At 43.4% G+C, this 22575-nt stretch overlaps 1 protein-coding gene across 4 annotated transcripts in view; it reads left to right on the forward strand.

Annotated features, from left to right (window-relative positions):
* slc25a22a (solute carrier family 25 member 22a) overlaps window positions 1–22575 on the forward strand; it is a 166714-nt gene that overhangs the window by 12332 nt on the left and 131807 nt on the right. Inside the window, exon 2 of one of the 4 annotated variants that reach the window (XM_072272269.1) lies at window positions 6644–6856. The exons of the other annotated variants lie outside the window; for them this stretch is intronic. The gene's annotated coding sequence lies outside the window, so the exon portion shown is untranslated. The remainder of the gene's footprint in view (window positions 1–6643; window positions 6857–22575) is intronic. 4 annotated transcript variants of the gene reach the window in all.

Consider the following 22575-nt stretch of genomic DNA (forward strand, 5'->3'; position numbering starts at 1 on the left):
TCTAGGTGCCACACATGAGGCTGCTTAACAAGTTAAGAGCCCATGGAATTGCAGGAAAGATAAAGCAGTGGCTGATTGGCAGGAAGCAAAGAGTGGGAATAAACGAAGCCTTTTCTGGTTGGTTGCCAGTGACTAGTGGTGTTCCTCAGGGGTTTGTGTTGGGGCCGATTCTTTTTACGTTGTATGTCGATGATTTGGATGGTGGAATTGATGTCTTTGTTGCAAAATTTGCAGATGATAAGAAGATAGGTGGGAGGGGCAGGTAGTTTGGAGGAAGTAGAGAGGCTACATAAGGACGATAAGAGACTGGGCAAAGAAGTAGCAGGTGGAATCTGTGTTGGGAAGTGTATGGTCATGCACCTTGGTAGAAAAAATAAAAGCAAAGACTATTTGCAAGATATTTAAGGTAAAGTTCAGAAAGTGAAAGCAATGGATTTAAAAGATGGAGGCAATTGCAGGTGCTGTGAAGCAATGGGAACCCACCTGCTCAGTCCATGACCACAGTAACAATTTTTGAAGGTCTTCATGAAGTCAGTACAGAGTTTTCTCCCCCAAGGAGAGCAGGTGCATCTCTTGCTTTGTCATCATGGCAAGCTAACAGGTAAAACTGGGGTAAGACCAGAGGTGTCATGAAAGAGTGTTTCTTCTGAAATATTCTATACTGCTTTGTTACCGGAATAAACTGGTGCTAAGTTGGTAGCTTGGGATTGAGTGAGCACACCAATTTGGCAAAAGTGAGAAAATCTGCAGACGCTGGAAATCCAAAATGGTGGCGGAGCTCAGCAGGGGGTCTCGGCCTGAGACGTCGGCGTTTTATTTGCTTCCATAGGTACTTCCTGACCTGCTAAGTTCCTCCAGCATTTTGTACGTGATACCAATTTGGATGCAGCTTACGATTCATATATTCGTGGCAAATGAAAAGCTAGGTTCAAATTAGAGCTTTGTTTGCATTTTTGTGCATAGTGTTTACTCTTGGAACAGATCTTGTAGTAATTAGTAGTGAAAAATAACCCAGGAAAGATGGGTTATCATCAGAGGAGTCAATTAAGAATTATAACCTTTTCGGTGTAAGGTTAGAATCTGAGCCAAATCTGAATAATAATTTCTTACTTATCTGACTGACCTTCGGCGTAAATAGAACATTATGCACATCCGTTCATCAATTCTATAAAAAAAATGCGTACTGAGCAGTTCATCCTGACCTGGAGAGGATATCGTACTGTGCTGGCTTGACGCGCCCATACCCAGCCCAGGCAATAAAACATGTTTAAACAGAGGATATTCTGGAGATGCTGGAATCTTGAGCAGTGCGCAAAAAAATGCTGGCGGATTTCAGCAAGCCGGGTAGAATCTGTGGACGTGAATAAATAGTTGACAATTTGGAACAAGTCGGTATGTTCCTCATTTGTAAGGGTATCAAAGGTTATGGGGATAAGGCAGAAGAATGGGGCTGGAGTGGTGAAAATGAGTCACCCATAATTGAATGGTGAAGCAGACTTGATGGGCTTAATGGCCTAATTCTGTTCTTATGTCTTATGGGTAGACAATCCCCTTTGAGTCAGGGTGCACATCTTTTCCTCTTTCCCCACCCCCAGCTTTCTGTAGGTATCACTCTCTCTGTGACTCCCTTGTCCATTCATTCCTCCCCACTGATCTCCCTGCAGGCCCTTATTTCTGCAAGTGGGACAAGTGCTACACCTGCTCCTTCACTACCAATCAAGACTCGCTCCTGTCACATCCATTGATGTAATATTTTCCTCTTCTTTTGAAGGCATTTCCCTTTGAAGTGCTTTTGTGGAGAGTCAGGTGCCCTCTGCTGACTCAGCAAACTGGGATTAATAATTCCTAGTGGCTGACATGACATGCATTAATGTGTTGCTGATTTACATGAATGGTGACTGTGGAAGCAGTGCCCTGCCCTTTAGTAAACCAGTTTTAGAATAGGCTGCAGTAAGTCAGTATAACAGTTCAGAGGTATCAATCCTTGAGAATCTTGCCACACTTCTCTCCAGTGTTTAGCAGACTAAGCTTCAGATAAAACTTGGGCTATAGTAAGAAATAATATGTCATCCAAATATAGAATTCTAATAAAAACAGTGAAACCAGTGTTGCTCTCTTTTCATGCTAGAGATTTCCAAATGTTGCTGTGTTCCACTTAGAGAATTGCTTTCGTTATTTGGTCATTCTCCTGTCTCCTATCCTGAATCAATTATTCTAATTATAAGCATTGATTTAAAAGCTCTGATTTAATGATTGTACCAACTGTCCAACTTTATCATTCTTTTTTCCTTCACTGCCACTGAATTCGAACACTTCGATTCAAGCTTAATTATCATTCAATCACACATGAACACAGCCAAATGAGACAGCGTGACTCCGGGGCCAAGGTGAAAAACACAGTACCAACAGTCACACAGCACAAAGCACACTGAATTGAATTGACTTTATTTCTGACGTCCTTCACATATATGAGTAAAGATCTTTATGTTACGTTTCCGTCTAAATGTGCAATCATAGTAATTTACACTAAATAGAACAGTCAATGTAACATAGAAATACACTCAAATCTGCGTGAGTTCATCAGCCTGATGGGCTGGTGGAAGAAGCTGTCCCGGAGCTTGTTGGTCTTGGCTTTTATGCTGCCGGACCTTTTCCCGGATGGTAGCAGCTGGATTAGATTGTGGTTGGGGTGACTCAGGTCCCCAGTGATCCTACGGGCCCTTTTTACACACCTGTCTTTCTCAATGTCCAGAATCTTGGGAAGTTCACAACTACAAATGTGCTGGGCTATCTGTATCACTCTCTGCAGAGTCCTGCGATTAAGGGAGGTACAATTCCCATACCAGGCTGTGATGCAGCCAGTCAGGATGCTCTCAATTGTGATCCTGTAGAAAGTTCTTAGGATTTGGGGGCCCATATCAAACTTCTTCAATCGTCTGAGGTGAAAGACATGCTGTTGTGCCTTTTTCACCACACAGCTGGTGTGTACAGACCACGTGAAGTCCTCAGTGATGTGGATGCAGAGGAATTTAAAGCTGTTTACCCTCTCATCCCCCAGATCCATTGATGTCTCTTCTCCATTACTCCTGTAATCCATAACCAGCTCCTTTATTTTTGTGACATTGAGGGAGAGGTTGTTTTCTTGACACCACTGTGTCAGAGATATGACTTTTCCACTTCATTATTGTTTGAGATTAGGCCAATCAGTGTAGTGTTGTCAGCAAATTTAATTAGCAGATTAGAGCTGTGAGTGGCAATACAGTCATGGGTATACAGGGAGTAAGGGAGGGGACTTAGTACACAGCCCTGAGGGGCCCTGTGTTGAGAGTCAGAGGGGTGGAGGTGAGGCCGCCCACTCTTACCAGCTCCCGGTTATCTGACAGGAAGTCCAGGATCCAGCTGCACAAGGCAGAGTGAAGGCTAAGGTTTCTGAGCTTTCTATCAAGCCTGGATGGAATTATGGTGTTGAATGCTGAACTGTAGTCCAAGAACAACATTCTCACATAAGCATCCTTCTTCTCCAAATATGTAAGGACAGTATGTAGAGCAGTGGCTATTGTGTTGTCTGTCGATTGGTTGTGTCTGTAGGTGAATTGTAGGTGGTCCAGTTTGGGTGGTAGCAAGCTGCAGATCTAATCCTTGACCAGCTTCTCAAAGCATTTGCTTATTATTGAGGTGAGTCCGACAGGATACTAGTCGTTCAGGCATGTTACTTTGGTCTTTTTTGGTACAGGGACAATGGTGGATAATTTGAAGCAGGAGGACACTCTACACTGGGAGAGAGAGAGAATAAAAATATAGCACATATAAGATAGCAAGGTATCAGTAAGATACTGCTATGCAAAAGAAAATAGTCCAGTCCAGAGCCATGGATACAGCAGAAATCCGCAGTCGACCACAATACATTTTGTCTTCTGTCGAGCGAACTCTGGGGGCCAGCTCTGACTCCAGCCTGGATACCGGGCCACACTGCCCCCCGTTGGTCTGCAGCAGGTCCAACGCCTCTCTCCTGGCCGTTGTAAACAGCTGACACCACAGCTTAAGGCCTAGTCCTTGCATATGCAAGGCTTGGGAACAGGTTAGAAGCTAGTCTGTCAGGGATGCCTAAAACCATTTCTATTTCTGGAGCTACTGTGCAATCCGAAATCTCTGGAGGGGAAGGCCCCAAATCCTTGGCTTTGCCTGTTGCTTGGCGGCTGGGGTCGGGGTTGAAGCACTTGGCAGAGATGATGCTCAGTGTCGGAGGTCTGGTCGGGGGCTCAAAGTTTTCAGACGGACTCAGAGTCCGCTGTGTTCGGGTGCTTCCAGGATGCTGCACCGATAAGTTTGCAGCACTGGAAGCTCATGGCAGGGAGGGTTTCTCCCTTCTACCATCTGCGTGAGATGTTGGGGCTATCGGGACTTTGAGACTATTTTTTACCGTACCCATGGTTGGCTCTTATCAAATGACGGTATTGCTTTGCACTGTTGCAACTATATGTTATAATTATGTGGTTTTTGTCAGTTTAAGTCTTGGTCTGTCTTGTGTTTCTGTGATATCATGCCGGAGGAACATTGTATCATTTTTTAATGCATGCATTTCTAAATGACAATAAACGAGGACTGAGTGTCCTCATAATCTAATCTAATCTAATCAGTCTGACTTCTTCACATGTACATTGTCTAGCAGGATTCACTGGCCAGTAGACTGGGAAGGTTGTCTGACTTCCTCCCCCATCTCCTCCACCCTGTCTCTACATTCTCTTACTTTGGGTTTAGAGATTAAACCTTCCTGGTGTGGATGATTTGTACATAAGTAGGCTGAGGCATGAAGGGGGTTTAAGAGCTGTGATTATATTCTGCAGAAATTTCTTCTGTAAGTACATAAGCATCTTGTTAATTAGCTACATTCTAAATCTGCACTACAAGGTAAGCTACATAGTAAGGTGTATTTCTTAATAATATCAATACTCAGGTATTCTCTGATCACCATTGCAAGTGAACAGATTTCCTGGGCTCAGAGTGTTATTAGAGTTGCAGATGCAGAGTATTTTGTAATTTCCATCTGTCTTCCTAACAATGTGCAGTGCTGTAATCTTTCATTTTGATACAGAGCTATTTCTGTAGTCTGTAGGAAGATAAAGATTTTAATCCTTGCTGTTTGACTGCTTAAAATGCTTGATGTCCCATACAGAAGGAAAGTTAACAAAAAGTGATATTTGTTTTGAGTATAAAAGGTAAGATTATTTGAGTTATTGCAAATGGATTTTTCTTCACTATTACTGAGTGAGCTGATATTTGTGCATTGGGAAAATTCTGAAAAGAGTGTTCCTTCAGTTGGCTAGTGATACTTGAATGTAGTAGTGGTCGTGTTACTCTGTGAGTGCTGATTTTCTAGTGAACTGTTAAACCAACGCTCTTTCTGTCAGGTGGGTACAAAAGATCCCACACCGCTGTTTTGCGGAAGAGCAGGAAAGATATCCCTGTGCTCAAGCCAGTCCTTATCGTTTGATCAGCATCGCAACAGAAATGATAACTTGGCTGTAAGTAAATCATCATGTGTGCGAGATTGCTGTGTGCAAGTTGGCTGAGGCGTTTCTTCCATTACAATTGTAAAATTTTCGTTGACATGGAGAACGTTGGGATGTTGTAAAAGGATCATGTGACCTGCTGTATAAATTCAGTGCAGACATAGGTCTCTTCCTCTTGCTCCCATTAAACTGAATGATCTTGTAGTTTATCTGATAAGGGAAGGAACAGTGAGGTATAGCCCTCAGAGGAGGAAATTAATTTTCTACTTAACACCCTTTTGGCCCAGGATGCTACAAGTGTAGAGGGCAGATACTCTCCTCTGTTTTTTTTCCACCTCTTCCTCCCCGGTGAGGACTTAAAAACATTTCCCTCTTTCGTAACTTTACTACTGGCTTTACCCAGAAGAGGCTTCCGCTTCTGTGCCAAGTTAGTGTAAATTTAAATTATGCTGTTTTTTTTCCCCCTTCCATTGTGGTAATGGTTCCTGTTTGGATCATCCTGTTCCACTAAGGGAATTTTTTTTTTCTGGTTCAAATTATGCAGCAACAAGGATGGTCATGACCAGAATGGTAGCTGAAATAGGATATCCTTGGTTGCTCATTAAGCACCTGAATCCTCGTGAACTAATGAGTGCTTATTAGCACTGTGGGATTTTCAACAGCAAGATAGGATATTTTTGAGAACATCTGTGACATTGAGGATGCATCTGAAGCTTACTTAAGATAGGATGAAGTTAAAACTTTATCGTGAATAAATTGAGATCTATACAAAACATAATATTTTTGATTTCTACTTGCTGATTTTACCTAAACAGTATTGAAAGAATAGCTATCTCCATGGGCAGCTGTTCACAATGACTTGCCTAATCCTGTTCTGAGGTGGCTGCAGAATCTCTTTGTGGTGTAGCTTAATGTACTGGGTGACAGGTGGCACATACTGTTTATAACTGAAGTTGTTCGATATAATTTATAAACACTTACTGAGTTGTGTTCACTTTAGGAAATGGTGTCTGACATAATGAAGTTAGTGTAAGGCGACTGTTTTTGGTTTGTTCGGAATGGAAGTAAAGGGCTGTGGCTTTTGTCAAACACACAAAATGACTCTGGCATGTTTTCCTCACAAAATCCTACAGTGGTGAACCTCGAAGCTCTCGGACAGCTCCCGAGTTACTCAGCGACGTGTCGACCAACACAGTTGCATCGAAGTTTGCGGAGTTCTGGGAGCAGCACGTTACTGCATGGTTTGCATAGGTGGAAGCCCAGGTCGCACTGTGAGAAATCACGGCGGTCAATATCAAGTGTTACTACATCGTACCATCGTGAAGTGGTTCATGGCGTCCAGAGTGGTGAGTCTATTGGAAGACCAGCCTGAACGTGATAAATGTGTCACTTTGCATGCTCACCAATTACAGGCTTTTGGACTCTGAGTCTGAGTGTACCAAACAGTTGCTGTCCTTGCCCGGCCTGGGTGATGCCAGGCCTTCAGAACTAACTGACCATGGGCCATCTCTCCTGGGAAATCACCCTTCTTGTTCTTATCAACAAATGCTTGGTCAAGTCCACACAGCCATCGCTAACACACTCATGAAGTACTTGCTAAAATGGCTGATAATCTACGCTCAGCCAGGTGGATTACTCTATATTATCCCTAATGTGTCGTTCCTCCTCCTTTCCTTGACTCAATAAGCCCTGTCATCAGAGGCTCCAGCAGACTCACGCCCACAGCTTCAAACCAGACCACAGCTGGTTCAGTCTTTGCGATGTATGCTTCAGCATGAACGCTGAGAAGGGCTGACTGCCATGCAGCTTTAATAGTGCCAGGATATCGGGACATCACAGCTCCGTCAACACAGTGGGTTCCTGCTGCTGGGGTTGTCTGTTGTTCTCTTACCCCTCTCAGGGCAACACTTCTTGTCTGACATGGGCGCTGAAGTGAGTGTACTGCCAGCGTCACCTAACGATTATAAGGCAGAGAGTAACGGACCCTCACTGGAGGCCGCCAACAGCAGCAGAATCCGGACTTATGGGAAACGATGCATGATGCTCTGCTACAGTGAATGACTCTACATGTGGGACTTTATCTTAACTAAAGTTGCTGGCCCTCTGCTTGGCATGGATTTCCTGTAGACCCAAAGCACTTGGGCCTTTACCCTGTACCCCATTAACTTCCACACGATGACTCTGCCTGATCACCACAGGTAATTTACTCACCTAATGGGTGAATTCCCAAACCTTACCAAGCTCACATTTTCCACACAAAAGGCTGGAGGAACTCAGCAAGCCAGGCAGCACTTATGGAAAAGGGTAAACAGTCGACGTTTCAGGCCAAGACCCTCCAGTTTTTTGTGTGTGTGTGTGTGTGTGTGTGTGTGTTGCCTGGATTATCAGCGTCTGCAGAGTCTCGTGTTTGTGTTGCCTTTTCCACCACAGTCACAAAGCATGGGGCTGAGCACCACATCAACAGGCCCACCGGTCCGTGCCCGTGCGTGTAGAATTTGCTGACGTGGAAGTGCTTGGCATTGCACACAGGTGAACTGGCCCACGGGCTTCACCCCTCCCCGTGGTCCCTAAGCCTGATGGTGGTTGCCATCCATGAGGCAGTTACCACTGCCATAATGAGGCCACCACCCTGATCACTGCCCAGTCCCATATATTCAAGACTTTTCCACACTTTTAGCCTGAAAGATAATTTTCACTGAAGTTGACTTCGTCAGGAGCTATCATCAGGTGCCTGTGTGTGCTGAGGATGTTCCCAAAGCCACATTTTGCCGACCTTGAGTTTCTGTGAGGTCTGAAAAAGGCAGATTTCCAACGCCTAATGGACTCTGTTTAAAAAAAAAACATAGATTTTCTTTTTGTTTAGCTGTGCGACATGTCGCCGGAGAATCTAAAACCAAACACTTATCACATCTCCACACAGTTTTCAAACGATTAAGCCAACATGGGCTGATTAGTAATCCCGCTAAATGCCAGTTTGTGTTGTGTACTATTGACTTTCACGGCCACCGCATCTCCACAGAAAGTGCGACACCTCTGCTGTAAAAAGCTTCGCTATTATGGACTTCCCACTGCCCTGCGCTACTGAAGCACTGCAGAAGTTTTTTGGGTATAGTGAATTTCTATCACATTCATTCTGCAAGCTGCTGAACTTGTGCTGCCCTTCTATTGTGCCCTTAAAGGGCCATGCCCCAATCAGGTGTGTGAGTGGTCTGCAGACATGACCAGAGCACTTGACAATGTACCAAACGAGCTCTTTCGAATGTGACCCTATTGGCACACCTGCTCCTCATCGCACCTGTAGCCATCACTACTGACATCTTAAACTATGCTGTGGGTGCATTGCACAAATAATTGGTTGGAAGCGTGTGGCAGCCGCTCATTGCCTTCAGCTGCCAGCTCCTTCTCTCCCCCGCCCCACACCCCAATAGGAAGTACAACACATTTGACTATGTGCTTCTCAATTTCTAGCCATCTGTCCACCATTTTCATCTTCTACTGGTCAGCATTAAATAGCATTTGTTGACCACAAACCCCTTGAGCACACGATGGCCAAAGGGTCATACAGTTGCTCTGCACGGTAGCAATACCGCCTGGCCTACATTTTGGAATTCACGACTGACATACAGTGCATCAAAGTGAAAAATAATGCTGTGGCTGACTGCCTCGTGGCCTGCCATCAATGCCACACACACTGAGGTTGACTTGCAGGACAGCAGTCACAGGCCTGTGGTTGGTTGATGTCAAGTCTGGGGACACGGGAGTTTCTCTCTCCTGTGCAATGTCTCAATTGGTTGCCCTCACCCCACAGTGCCTGCAAATTGGAGGCATAGTGTTTTTAACTCCATTCATGGCTTCTTGCATCTGGGTGGGAATGCTTCATAGAAACTGGTTCTTTTAAAGTCTGTTTTGCCCAGCCTTAGGATGGACATGTGAGACCAGAGTGCAGTCTGCATTGTGTGTCATTGGACGAAAATTAACCCGGATGTTTGGGCACCTTTTTAGGTCGCTAAGCGACTCTTTGACCACGTCAGTGTGGAGCTGGCTGTTCCTCTTCCCTGCTCCCACAGTTTCCAATAGCCTGTGTGAGCAGTTTCACCATTCTTTAAAGGCTGCTCTAAGGGCCTGTCTGACAGACGGATGTTGGCACGATCATCTCCCATGAGGCTCAGAACAGGTCCAAAAGAGGACCTGCAGTCCTTGGCAGCTGAGTTGGTATTTGGGCAGCTGCTATGGATGCTGAGTGATATTTATTCCTGGTGCCATGACCGCCTGGTCAGTGTCTTAGCAACGTTGCACCCTCTTTTACACCTATTCTAAATTCCCATCACGACATACAATGCTCTTGGGTTTCAGTTGATTTATGTTCTTCCTCATTCGTTTTTGTCCGTGATGATGCACATCACCACCCCCTTAAGCCCCCTTAAGATGGCCCATTCCGAGTTTTGGAATAGGGTGAAAAGACTTTTATTGTAGATAGGAGGAGTAAACCTGAATGTATTTCTGTAGATCCCCTAAAACAGGCCCACCTAGACCTGGATGGTTCCACAACCACGCCTCCTGCATCACAACATGGCCATGTGATTGTCAGCACGCACCTGGACGAGCCAGATGCACCTGCTGTTACCCCAACCAAGGCCCATAAGACCCGAGCCAGGTGGCTTATACGAGCTCCAAGCAGACTCTCAATACCAGTTTTGGTGAATTCTGGGGGTGCCTGTGTTGGGTAATATAATGGGTGATAAATGACTCATTGTTCATAAAGGAAACGGTTCTACCTAATTCACAAACACTGTCATTGAGTTTATTTATTGAGATAACAGCATGGAACAGGCCCTTCTGGCTCTTCAAGCTGTGCTGCACAACAACCCCTGATTTAACCTTAGCTTAATCATGGAACAATTTACAATGACCAATTAACCTACAAACCAGTATCTCTTTAGACTGAGTGAGGAAACCAGAGCACTTGGAGAAAACCCATGCGGTCATGGGGAGAACATACAGATTCCTTAAGCCATCATCCCAGAGTCCACCGACTGCTGCTCGCCAGAGTTCTCTATCCTGGGCCACTCTTTCAAGTTATCCTACATGTAGCCCATCCTCTCCTCCTTCATCCAGTGATGAGGTCTTTGGAACTCCTGTTGGCCAACCACCTGGCAGGTGTGTTCAAAGGCATCTTAAATCTCTCATTGCTAGTTCCCATCTGCTTCAAGAGGGCAACAATTGTACCAGTGTCCAAGAAGAGGGAGAATTGAACCCAGGTCACTGGCATTGTAAAGTGTTGTGCTGACCACTATGCTACCATGCTGTGTAGAGTTGTGTTCACTTTAAAAGATGGTATCTAATGTAATGACTTTTGTTCGTAGTGGAAGCAAAGAGCTGTGGCTTTTCTTAAGCACATAAAATGACACACATGTTTTATTCTCCAAATCCTACAGTGAGATCAGTAGCTTCTGCTGCAGGTGGGGGAGTAGTTTAGGATGTTGTGCTCGCCTTCCACTGTTTCCATGTGATGTTAGACTGCTGTCATCTTAGATGCTTGAAGATTGGAGCATTCCTGAATGCTTCTCCTGGTCTAAGGATTCCATGAATCACTGAGGAAATTATAGTTGGTTTTTCTCCATAGAGACTTGGAAGAGATTCTTGAAGAGATTATGAGCATATCTTCCTGAAGCTAAACTTGGAGATCGGTGTTTTGTTTAAGTAAGTTTTTCATACATGTACTCTTTCATATGACAATAAACTCGACCTTGACTTCTTCTAGAAGACTGGTGTCAGATGTGTGGACAGTGTGGCCTACCTGCCATTGAAGATCTTGGCTTGAAAGAGGATTTGTAGGTTATTGTAGAAATAGTCTTGGAATTTCACCAAGAGCTTGGAGGTTTTCCTAATGGGTTGTACAGGAGTGAGAGCATTACTGTTGTTGAATAGTTCATGGATTTAGTGAGGGGTTTGAAGTCTTGATTCTAAAATATCCCTTGTCTCAGTTGGCTGAAAAGTGAGCTCATGCACTGGCTGTGGTGAAACTACACTATCAGGAATTTCACCACTTCTGGTGCAAGGAATATATCGATTGCTTTATAAACTCGGAATCAGGTTTAATATCACCAGCGTAAGTAAATAGGTAGTGCAAAAAGAGGGGGAAAAGTAGTGAGGTAGTGTTCATGGGTTCAATATTCATCCAGAAATCTGATGGCAGAGGGGAAGAAACTGTTCCTGAATCTTTGAGTGTGTGCCTTCAGGCTCCTGTACCACCTTGCTGATAGCAATGAGAAGAGGGCATGTACTCTGTGATGGGGGTCCTTAATGATGGATGCGGCCTTTTTGAGACATTGCTCCTTGAAGATGTCCTGGTTGCTGAGGGACAAATGCCTATGATAGAGCTGACTGTGTTTACAACTTAATGCAACTTTAATCCTGTGTGGTGTCGCCCCACCTCATACCAGATGGTGGTGCAGCCAGTTACATCTAAAGAAATTTGCATGTGTCTTTGGTGACATAATAAATCTCCCCAAATTCCTAATGAAGTACAGTCACTGTCATGCCTTCTTTGTAACTGCATGAATATGTTGGCCCAGGATAGACCCAGGAACTTGAAGTTGCTCACCCTTTCCATTCTGATCCCTCTGGGTGCACTGGTGTGTGTTCTCTCATCTTGCCCTTTCCGAAGTCCACAATCATTTATTTGGTCATACTGACATTGAGTGCAAGATTGTTGCTGTAACACGACTCAGCCAGCTGATCTATATCACTGCTGAAAGCCTTCTTATCACTGTCTGAAATTCTGCCAACAAATTTATAGATAGCATTTGAGCTGTGCCAAGCCATGGAGTCATAGAGTAGAGCAGTGGGCTAAGCACACATCCTTCAGATGCACAAGAATCTTACCTCTGATCCACAAAGACTGTAGTCTTCCAGAGGGGAAGTCAAAGATCCAGTTCCAGAGTGAGGTACAGAGGCCCAGGTTTTGGAACTTTATGATCAGAGCTGTAAGAATGATGGTGTTAAACACTGAGCTATAGTTAATAAACAGCAGCCTGACGTAAGTATTAGTATTGTTCAGATGATCCAAGCCCAAGTGAAGAGCCAATGAGGTCGCATCTTCTGTAGACCTATCTTGGCGATGGCAAATTGTAGTGGGCCCAGGCCTTTGCTTAGGCTGGAGTTAACCTCTCAAATCACTTCATCACCGTAGATGTGAATGCTACTCAATGATAGTCGTTAAGCCCGCTCACCCTGCTTTTCTTGGGTATGATTGTTGCCCTTTTGAAGCAGATGGGAACTAGCAACGAGAGATTTAAGGTGTCTTTAAACACACCTGCCAGTTGGTTCACCAGAAGTTCGAAAGATCTTATCACTGGGTGAGGAAGGAGAGGATGGGCTACAGGAAGGATAACTTGAAAGTGTGGCCCAGGATAGAGGACTCTGGTGAGCAGCAATCGGTGGACTCTGGGGTGATGGGCTTAAGTAAGACAGACCTCTGCACAGCGTTGATCCAAACAGGAGACACAAAGACTGAATTCCAGAGATGATGTGGAGAATCCGAGTAGCATTAAACAATCCTGGTAAAGGTGAAGTCTGTGGCATCACAGGGAAACATTCCAGTGGTTGGAACCATACTGTGAACTGGTTGTTGGAGTTCAATCATACTTGCCCCGGGATGTTGCTGCAGGAGTTCCTTGGAGGCGGATCCTCGGCCTCTTCATCAATTAACATCCTTTCGACCTAAAGGTGTTCACTGACATTCAGTCCAATTACACGTCCAGCAAATAAAGCACTTTATGCCCGCATGCAGTGGGACCTTGATAACATCCAGGCATGAGCTGATAATTGGCAAATCACATGTGCACTATAAAAGACTTTGGCAGTGACATCTTCAACAGAAGTAGTTTAACCACCTCTTGGTGTTCAGTGGCTTTACTTGGGGGGGGCGGGGTGGTGGTTAATATTGACATAAGTCTTGACTTGAGTGTAAATGCTGTAGCTACAAGAGCAAGTAACTTATCTCCTGAAAGCAGATGCTTAATTAGTATCTTACCCAAAGCATTTGCTCATTCTTTGTACAGCTGGAACACAATGGCTCCAGTGTATACCATCTGCTCACCAAGGGTACTTCAACTGAACCACCTAAGCCTGTCACTTCATGCACCAAGGATAAGGGAAGTACCATCTCCTACAGTTTCCCCTCCAATTTATGCAATCCCAGGTCTATTGGAAATACATATTGCTGTTCTGTCATCATCTTGGAACATTCAAAAGCACCGTTTGATTACTGCAATAGCTGACGGAGGTATCTCACTGGTCCTTTGCAAGGGAAGTTTGAGGTGAGCAGTAGAATGCTGCATCTCCGCCAATGGCCAATTGCTGAAAATGAATTGTGCCTTGTGTCCATGTATGGACACCAAGGATGACTACTGACTGCTGTCTGCTGCCTGAGTGCAAATATTGTCTCTGATGGACTTGATTCCATCCTCATCAGGGCTTCCACTCCCTCCAGAAATCCTTCTGCTGTGTTTAAGAGCTGGAACGGTGGCTGCCTTTGTTTACCAGCCAGCAGGGTCAGTCAGTGTAGGTTCCACATGGGTTGTGATCAGATGTCATAAATGTGAATGGTCAGATCGGACATTGTGTTCCATTAATCTGTCAATGTGTGCATGTACTATTCACTAGATGATTTCTTAGGATGTGTTGTATGCAGCCATGAATGCTTTTAAATGTATGAAATTGAAAGCAGCAGATTTGCTATTAGGCTGTCTTTAAAATTACTTAACCATAAAATGATGCAATTCACTTCAAGTCAATGCCTCACTATGAAGATAATGAAAGCTTGGCTTGCAACTAAGTGCCACAGATTATGGACTAATTGTAAGCCTTTATCAGTCATTTATTGAAAGTATTTTCCTGAAATACCCTGTTGGACTAGTGTTATCTTTTATATAAAGGCATTGATAGTAATGGTTCTTGAGACCTTTTATTCATGCATAGTTCATCTGTAGATCTTATCCTTACTTTCTTTAGTTATTGTATTTTATGTGTACTACTGTGCTTTGCACCTTGGGTCAGATAAACATTGTCTTGTTTGACAGTATACACGTATGTAATTAAATGACAATAAACTTCAGGAACCAACTTAATAGAATACAGTAGCTTTTTGAAGAAGTCACCTGAGACAAAAAGTGAACATAAACTGGCAATGTATTGTAAAATGAGATACTGTCGGATATTACTCAGGTTTCTCGTCATTTTAAAGAACTTCCAGGAAGGAAAAACTTCTAAAGCTGCAACTGAGTTTTATACATTTGAAACAGCTTTACTGCTGGCTTTGTCCAACAAGCACAGAGATGGTTCATAGCACTAATAGGTTTGTCAGCTGCAAAAATGGTTCTGTTGACTTAGTGGTCGATGCTTTATTCATTTTTATTTGCCCAATGCAGCTGCATGATGGTAAAATGTCTCTGGGGAAAATAGATCTACGTTCAGAGCAGAATCAATATCTTTACATTTTGTGCCACTGAGATTTTACTACTACTAAATTTGGAACTGCACTTCATAAAGCTTTAATATGCATCACTCCTCGGTCAAGACCAGCTCCAAGTGATGTATTTGGACCGCAAAGTGCAAAGGTTTGGCTGACTGAAGAATGACGCTGCTTGGCACTCATCAGGTTATATTCACTTAATTTATTACAGTATGCAATATTTTCGGTTGGATGTTTGTAAGTTTTTAAGAATTTTGTTTAATAGCCTTATGATCTATTATACTGTTTTTTTTATTTTCACAACAATTAAAATGAGTACACTGCTCCAACCGTTTGGAAGCGTGAGGTGCCTGACCTTCATGGTAACTTGTTAGTTCAGATGAACTGATCTAAAAAGACGTGACACTATAGGATGTCACTAAATCATCTTCTCAGCACTAAATAGTATAATTTGTAGACAACATACCTTATGGTTTTATTTCACGATTGCAATTGTAACACCATTGTTTATGCTGGTGTAAAGTGTTTTCTTTCCACAATTGTAATATTCATCCCATTATCTTTCAGTTCATGTTATCAGTGCTTGCCTTTCAGTCAGATATTTGAATGAGCACAATGGAAACTGGTACGGTGCAGCTGTTAGGAATGCAATATTGTTTAACGCAGCTGTTTATTAGCAGCAGACTGGATGTTAAGTTACAGTGAAGGGCTGAGGAAGTAGAAAGACCATTAACTACACTTTGATGTTTTTATAGCACTGATGGGAGTAACATAATGCTAAGCAATATTGCTTCGGGCAGTTGTCATGCATGCCACAGCGTACTGTTCTTTACCTTGGTATACTGGAACATTAGTACACTTTATGTCATACAGGTTTTGTTCCTTCATTTTCAAAGACAAGTACAATTTGTGCATAGTTCCTGTGAGTTCAGATCTTGTTTCCAGTTTTGGAATGGCAAAGAGCATGTTCTAACTGGGAAATAATGCGGATGACAGCTTCATGATTAGATTGCTAATCCTTGATCTTTCTTTCCGCCATGTAACTGCTCCATATGGTGTGATTATTTTCTGCATAGTGGTCACTTTCCTGTACCACTGGAAAATTGTCATCATTATATGCATGTCATATGATGTAAGCAACCACGAGCTCATCACCGTGTTTGTTCTTGACAAGTTTTTCTACGGAAGTGATTTACCATTGCCTCCCTCTGGCCAGGTGTCCTTACAAGATGGGCAACCCCAACCATCATCAATACTGTTCAGAGGCTGTCTGCCTGATGACAGTGGTCACATCAGTAGCGTGTGTGATGTGCATCAGTTGTTCATACGACCATCCACCACCTGCTCCCATGGCCTGATGTGATCCTGATTGGGGGGCTAAGCAGGTACTTCACACCTTGCGTAAAGGTGACCTGCAGGCTAGCGGAGGGAAGGGACTCCTTACACCTCTTTGGTGGCGACCTATTTCCACCGTGCTGAACAACTGGAAAATAATCAACATTATCATTCTGATATTAACCTCCCTATTTTTTTTCCTGCCTTCCACTAACTATTGCATTAAAAAAAAGTAGAGTCCTTTCATACCGGTCAGTGGTGTTATATTGGTATGTTGTGATGTTTCAGATTTTGGTAAGGAATCCTGATCACTTCCAAAGATGCTTTGTCCCATAATGAGAGGGAGTCAGTTCAGAAGGGTTAATATTCCTGAGATGAGCAGAATGTGATTGAAATTGCAGGAGCACATAGCTGTAATTTTGTCAGGAAAAGTGATGAAAAGTGGCTACCAGGTTGAACTTTGAAGCATTGCATTTTATAGAGTAATTCCAAGACCCTAACAATTAAGGTGACGTCAGAATTTCACTATTTTCAATAGGTTTCAGTAGGTAGATTTAATGTCAGAGAAATGTATACAATATACATCCTGATATTCTTTCTCTTCCCAAACGTCCATGAAAACAGAGGAGTGCCTCAAAGAATGAATGACAGTTAAATGTTAGAACCCCAAAGCCCTCCTGCAACTCCCCCCCCCATGCAGCAGCAAAGCAATGACCCCCTCCCCCCACCACCAGCAAAAAAGCATCAGCACTCCCCACCGAACACTCAAGTGTGCAGCAAAGCATCAATAAAGACAGATTTGCAGTACCTCAAAGACTAATCGTTCACCCAGTGATTGACATACCACAGGCTCTCTCTCTCTCCCTAATTAGAGAAAAAGAGGTGTCCCTGTTTCACAGCGAGAGGGGAGACATAACAAACAACTCACCGATTTATGGCATTAGAAGTCTGTTGCGTTGCTTTTTCCAAGCTCTGTGCCCAAAGATCTCGGGTTTCTGGGCACACAGCCAGCTCGTTGCTTTTGATCTTCCATGTACTTCCATGACACACCAGGTTTATGTGGCGGCACCAATCTCAAAACTGCCCGCCCCCAGAGCCATGAAAATCTGGCACCCTGAAGGCACGCTAGTCTTCCAGGCCGCGTCCTTGGCATCTTGAAAAGCGGACGGTTATGAGGCCCTGAGAGCAAATCCCGTTCCTGCAAAGAGCCGAAGTCAGCATGTAACTCCAGGTCAGGGTCTTTAAAAGAACCCTGCAAAGGGAAAAAGTAATATTAAGGATAGAAATAGAGCTGCTTCCAAAGATGCAAACAAAGGAGACGCCTTTAGGCGTCTTCATTCTAAGCTCCGCCCTCCGGTGATTTCTTATCATCAAAATGTAGGCACTTATGTAACATGGGAAATAAGGCAAAACCCAGATGGAACAGTCTGATGGTGAACAGATTTTTGCAATTTTTTTAAAAAATTGAGGATAAGTATTGAGAGAGCACTGAGTTTCTTTGAAGTGGTGTCACTGGGATCTTTTACGTCCACCGTAGTGGACTTTGGTATTACAGCTCATCTGTGCGATGGCACAAACAGCAACACAGTACTATCTCGGTGTCAGCCCCAGAGAACAAGAATTCACAACCTTTTTGCTTTTATTATTAACTGAACCATGAAAAGTGCTAACATCTTGATTTCTTCATGCCCTATGGAACATTAACCTTTTGTACAGTCCAGATTCATGAAATATTTTTCATAAATTACGATCAGCACCCTATGGAAATGATGCTGGAATGACTTTGAAATGCATAGGTGTTGCTTTCATCATCATGTGGTTCAAAGTCCCAGAACAGTCTGCATAACACCCTTGGGAGGGACGGAGAAAATAAGGCCATCACAGGAATCACCATTATAGTGGTACCAGAGCACCCTTGTGGATAATGAGGGAGGATAATAGACTATATCTTTACCAGTGATGACCATTTCACAAAATAAAATTACTGCAGTCAAACAGCATTCAAGCATCTCTTTAAATGCTTAGCAAAAAGCAAATGACCTTATTGGATCATTGGCTTTGTAAAGAAATCTAGTTTTGAATGGTAGACCTTAAAACTTTCTCTAAAGAGAAAATCTTACTGACTGGGCTAGAAGTACTTCTGGATGATGCTGTTCTCTAGCCTTCAGGATGACGGCTGCATTTTGCTTAATGGTTTTTTACTAATGGGTTTAGAGCTGATGAAGGCGCTAAATATTTTACCTGTATTAGCACTGCCACCTTCTGTTTGGTTCCTGAGTTGTTCTCCTAAACAATATGTCATCCATCCATGATTTGGCTTGCTTCATCTTAAGTCGCATAGTATCATTGTATAGTATCAATCCCTAAGATCTTGAAAAAGTTTTTAAATCTTATGCATGTTTTTTTTTTGCCCAAAGGGAGACCTATTATCCCTGAAGAAACTTGGTATGGAGTCATTGAGTTCAAGCATGATGCTGTAAGAGTCAAGGTATAGAACACAGAACATCAAGGTACAGCTCTTTGGCCCATGATGTTGACCCAACCTATTAATCTAGTCTAAGATCAATTAAATCCTCCCTCCCAGATAGTCCTCCTATTATCTTTCATCCCTGGTCCCATCTAAGAGTCCCTTAAATGTCCCTAATGTATCTACCTCTACTACCACTCCTGGGAGCACGTTCCATGCACCCACTGCACTCTGTATTTTTAAGACAAAACCCTACCACAGACATCCCCATCCCTATACTTTCCTCAAATTACCTTGGAATTATACCCCCTTGTATTAGTTACTTCGGCTGGTGAGAAACAATGTCGCTGGCTGTCCACTGCGTTAATGCCACTTATAATCTTGTATACTTCCCTCAAGTTGCAAGATGGTGGCGCATTTGATCGCAGTGGCTACTCCAGCAACAGCCAATGGTGAAATTTCTTGTTCTATTCATCTTTTCTCTGATCAAAAAAAACCCACTGTTGATCTTAAAGAACATTAAAATCTTCAAGTTTACCTCATTAGCGAGCAGGATAATGAAGTGTGGTGTACCTTGATGTTCTGTTCTATGTTCTATACCTTGACCGTTACTCTTACAGCATCACGCTTGAACTCAATGACTCCATACTAAGTTTCATCAGGGATAATAGGTCTCCCTTTGGACAAAAAAAGCATGCATAAGATTAAAAAACTTTTTCAAGATCTTAAGGACTGATACTATACAATGATACTATGCGATTTAAGGCGAAGCAAGCCAAATCATGGATGGATGACATATAACTCAGTTGTGGCGTGCTGTGTGGAGCGGACCCTCCCTCAGTTACTCAGTGTGCAGGAACACAGAAGTGCAGTGAGTGCGTTGGTGTTTCAGTGAGACAGTGGATCCCTGAAGACCCACACTGCAATGATTCTCGCTAACATCCAATCACTAGAACATCAGCTGGGTTACCTACATCTGTGCCTGAAACAGCAGGAGATGAGGGAGCAGTGCACTTCCGTCGTGACAGAAATGTGGCTCCAGGACGCCATTACAGACTTGGCCATCCACACAGAAGGCCTAATTTCCTTTCAAGCAGACAGAAATGCTGCAATCTTCAGCAAAACCTGTGATTCTATGTTAATTGAACTTGTGTGTGAACACCTCTTTGCATTGGACGACAAGTCCCTACAGAGGATGGTAAAGACTGCGGAGAAGATGGCTGGGGTCTCCCTCCTCCCTATTTGTGACAGTTACTTGGAGCATAGTAAGTGAAGGGCTCAGAAGTGTTGCTGAGTATCCCAAGCATCTATCCCACACTCTCTTTGACCCACTACCATCAGGAAGGAGGTACGAGACTGGGTAATACCTTCTTCCCTCAGGCTGTGAGTCTAATGAATACTCTGGCACCACCAAGGTCTCGTGGCTAGGACAGTGCGCAGTTTATTGTTTACCTGTGCTGTGCACAAATGCATTTTTGAATTAGACTTCTGTTAACTTATCTATGGTAATATTTTCTTCCAGGTGCTGTGTGTTTTGCGGGTGCATTGTGGTCTGGAGGAGCATTGTTTCATTTGGTTGGATATCTGTAGAGTCAGATGACAAGAAACTTGAACTTGAAGTTACTGCTCATCCTTCCTCACTCCAGAGAGAAAAGCCCGAGCCTACTCAACCTATCCTCATAAGACATGCTCTATAATCCAGGCAGTATCCTGATAAATCCCCTCTGCACCCTCGCCAAAGCTTCTACATCCTTCCTTTAATGAGTCGACCGAAATTGGATACAATATTCCAAGTGTGATCTAACCAGAGTTTTGTAGAGCTGCAATATTACTTCAGGCCTCTTGAATTCAATCCCCTCAACTAATGAAGGCCAAAACACCACACACCTTTGTACTGCGTCCGTTTTTGTGTGTAGACCCCATGATCCCTTTGTTCCTCCATGCTACTGAGAATCCTGCCTTTATCCCCTGTACTCTGCCTTCAAGTTCGAAATTCCAGAGTGTTTCCTGGATTGAACTCATCTGCCACTTCTCAGCCCAGCTCTGCATCCTATCAATGTCCCAGTGTAACCCAGGGCAATCTTCTACACCATCCACAATACCAGCAATGTTTGTGTCATTTGCAAACTTAACTGGTGTTCAGCTCACTACTCTGTCTCAGCCAGGGACCCCCAGCCGCATCTGTCTGCATCTGACCATCTCCTTCTCTTCTCACCACTGCCATCAGGTGTGAGTTGCAGAAGTCTTGACCGGCTCCACTTGCCTCAGCATTGAACCGACTCTGTGGCTGTGCACTCAATTTTTGGGACTCTAAAGTTCATGTGCTGTGTGTTATTTGCTTGCTTTCTTATTGTCTGGTTTGCACAATTTATTCTTTTTTTCACACATTGGATGTTTAATGTTCTTTGTTGCTGTATGATGCTATAACAACAAGCTCTCATGCAATGTTAGCAAGACCAGGGAGCTGATTATTGACTTTAGGAGAAGGAAATCGAGGGACCATGAGCCAGTCCTTATTGGGGGAATCAGAGGTGGAGAGGGTCAGTAACTTTACATTCTTCAGTCCTATCATTTCGAAGGTTCTGTCCTTGCTCCAGCAAGCAAGTGCCATTATGAAGAAAGTGTGGCAGTGCCTCTTCTTTCTTAGAAGTTAGCAAAGATCAGCAAGTCATCTAAAACTTTGACAAACTTCTATGGATGTGTGCTGAAGATATTGTCTGGTTGCATCATGCCTAGTATGGAAACACCAATGCCCTCGAATGGAAAAGCCTACAAAAAGGTAGTGTCTCGGGACCAGTCCATCACGGGTAAAGCCCTCCCCGTCATTGAGCACATCCAGCCAGTGCGCTGTTGCAGGAAAGCAGCATCCATTATCAAAATCCTTCACCATCCAGACCGTGCTCTCTTCTCACTGCTGCCATCAGGAAGAAGATACAGGAGCCTTAGAACCCACACCACCAGCTACAGGAATATTTATTACCCCTCAACCATCAGGCTCTTTAACCAGAGGGGATAACTTCACTAGACCATCACTAAACTGTTCCCACAACCAATCGACTTAACTTCAAAGACTTTTCATTTCATGTTCTCGAGATTTATTGTTTATTTATTATTATTACTATTATTCCTAATCTTTCTTTTTGTATGTGCACAGTTTGTCGTTTTTTGCACATGGTTTGTTTGACCATCCGTTTAGAGTGGAAGCGGTCTTTAATTTATTCTATTGTGTTTCTTCTTATTTACTGTGAATCCCACAAGAAAATGAATCTCAGGGTTATATATGGTTTGATAATGAATGTACTTTGAACTACTGACCCATCTTTGCACTTCCTCATCCAAGTCATTTATTAAAATCACAACCATCGGAGTCCCAAAACAGATCCCTGTGGAACAGCCCCGGTCACTGTCCTTCAGGCAGAGTGCATTTCATCTGCATATACTCTTCCTTTTCATTACATTGTCTTGTTTCAGTTCAATTCTTCTGAAATCTATTCAACAGCCCAACGTACATCCTTTCTCTTTGTATGTTCCTGTCCATGCTTGGCTGATAGCCTACTTTTGAATTCAGAAATATTGCAGAAAATTTGTATTGCTGGTTAAGTCCTTTTTGTCTTGAATTGATGAACTTACAGGTTCTGGTGTCTCAAACTGGCAGCCCTAGAAGACACCAAATGCGTTTCCTTGGTGGTCTGAAGGATACAAGTGAAGCAGATGCATGTTTTACAACCACCCTGTAGTTTCATGGTTGCCATTATTGATATTAGTATTCTATTCCTGATGTGTTCAGC

The sequence above is a fragment of the Mobula birostris genome, chromosome 11 (assembly GCF_030028105.1).
Source record: "Mobula birostris isolate sMobBir1 chromosome 11, sMobBir1.hap1, whole genome shotgun sequence".
Classification (NCBI taxonomy): Eukaryota; Metazoa; Chordata; class Chondrichthyes; order Myliobatiformes; family Myliobatidae; genus Mobula; species Mobula birostris.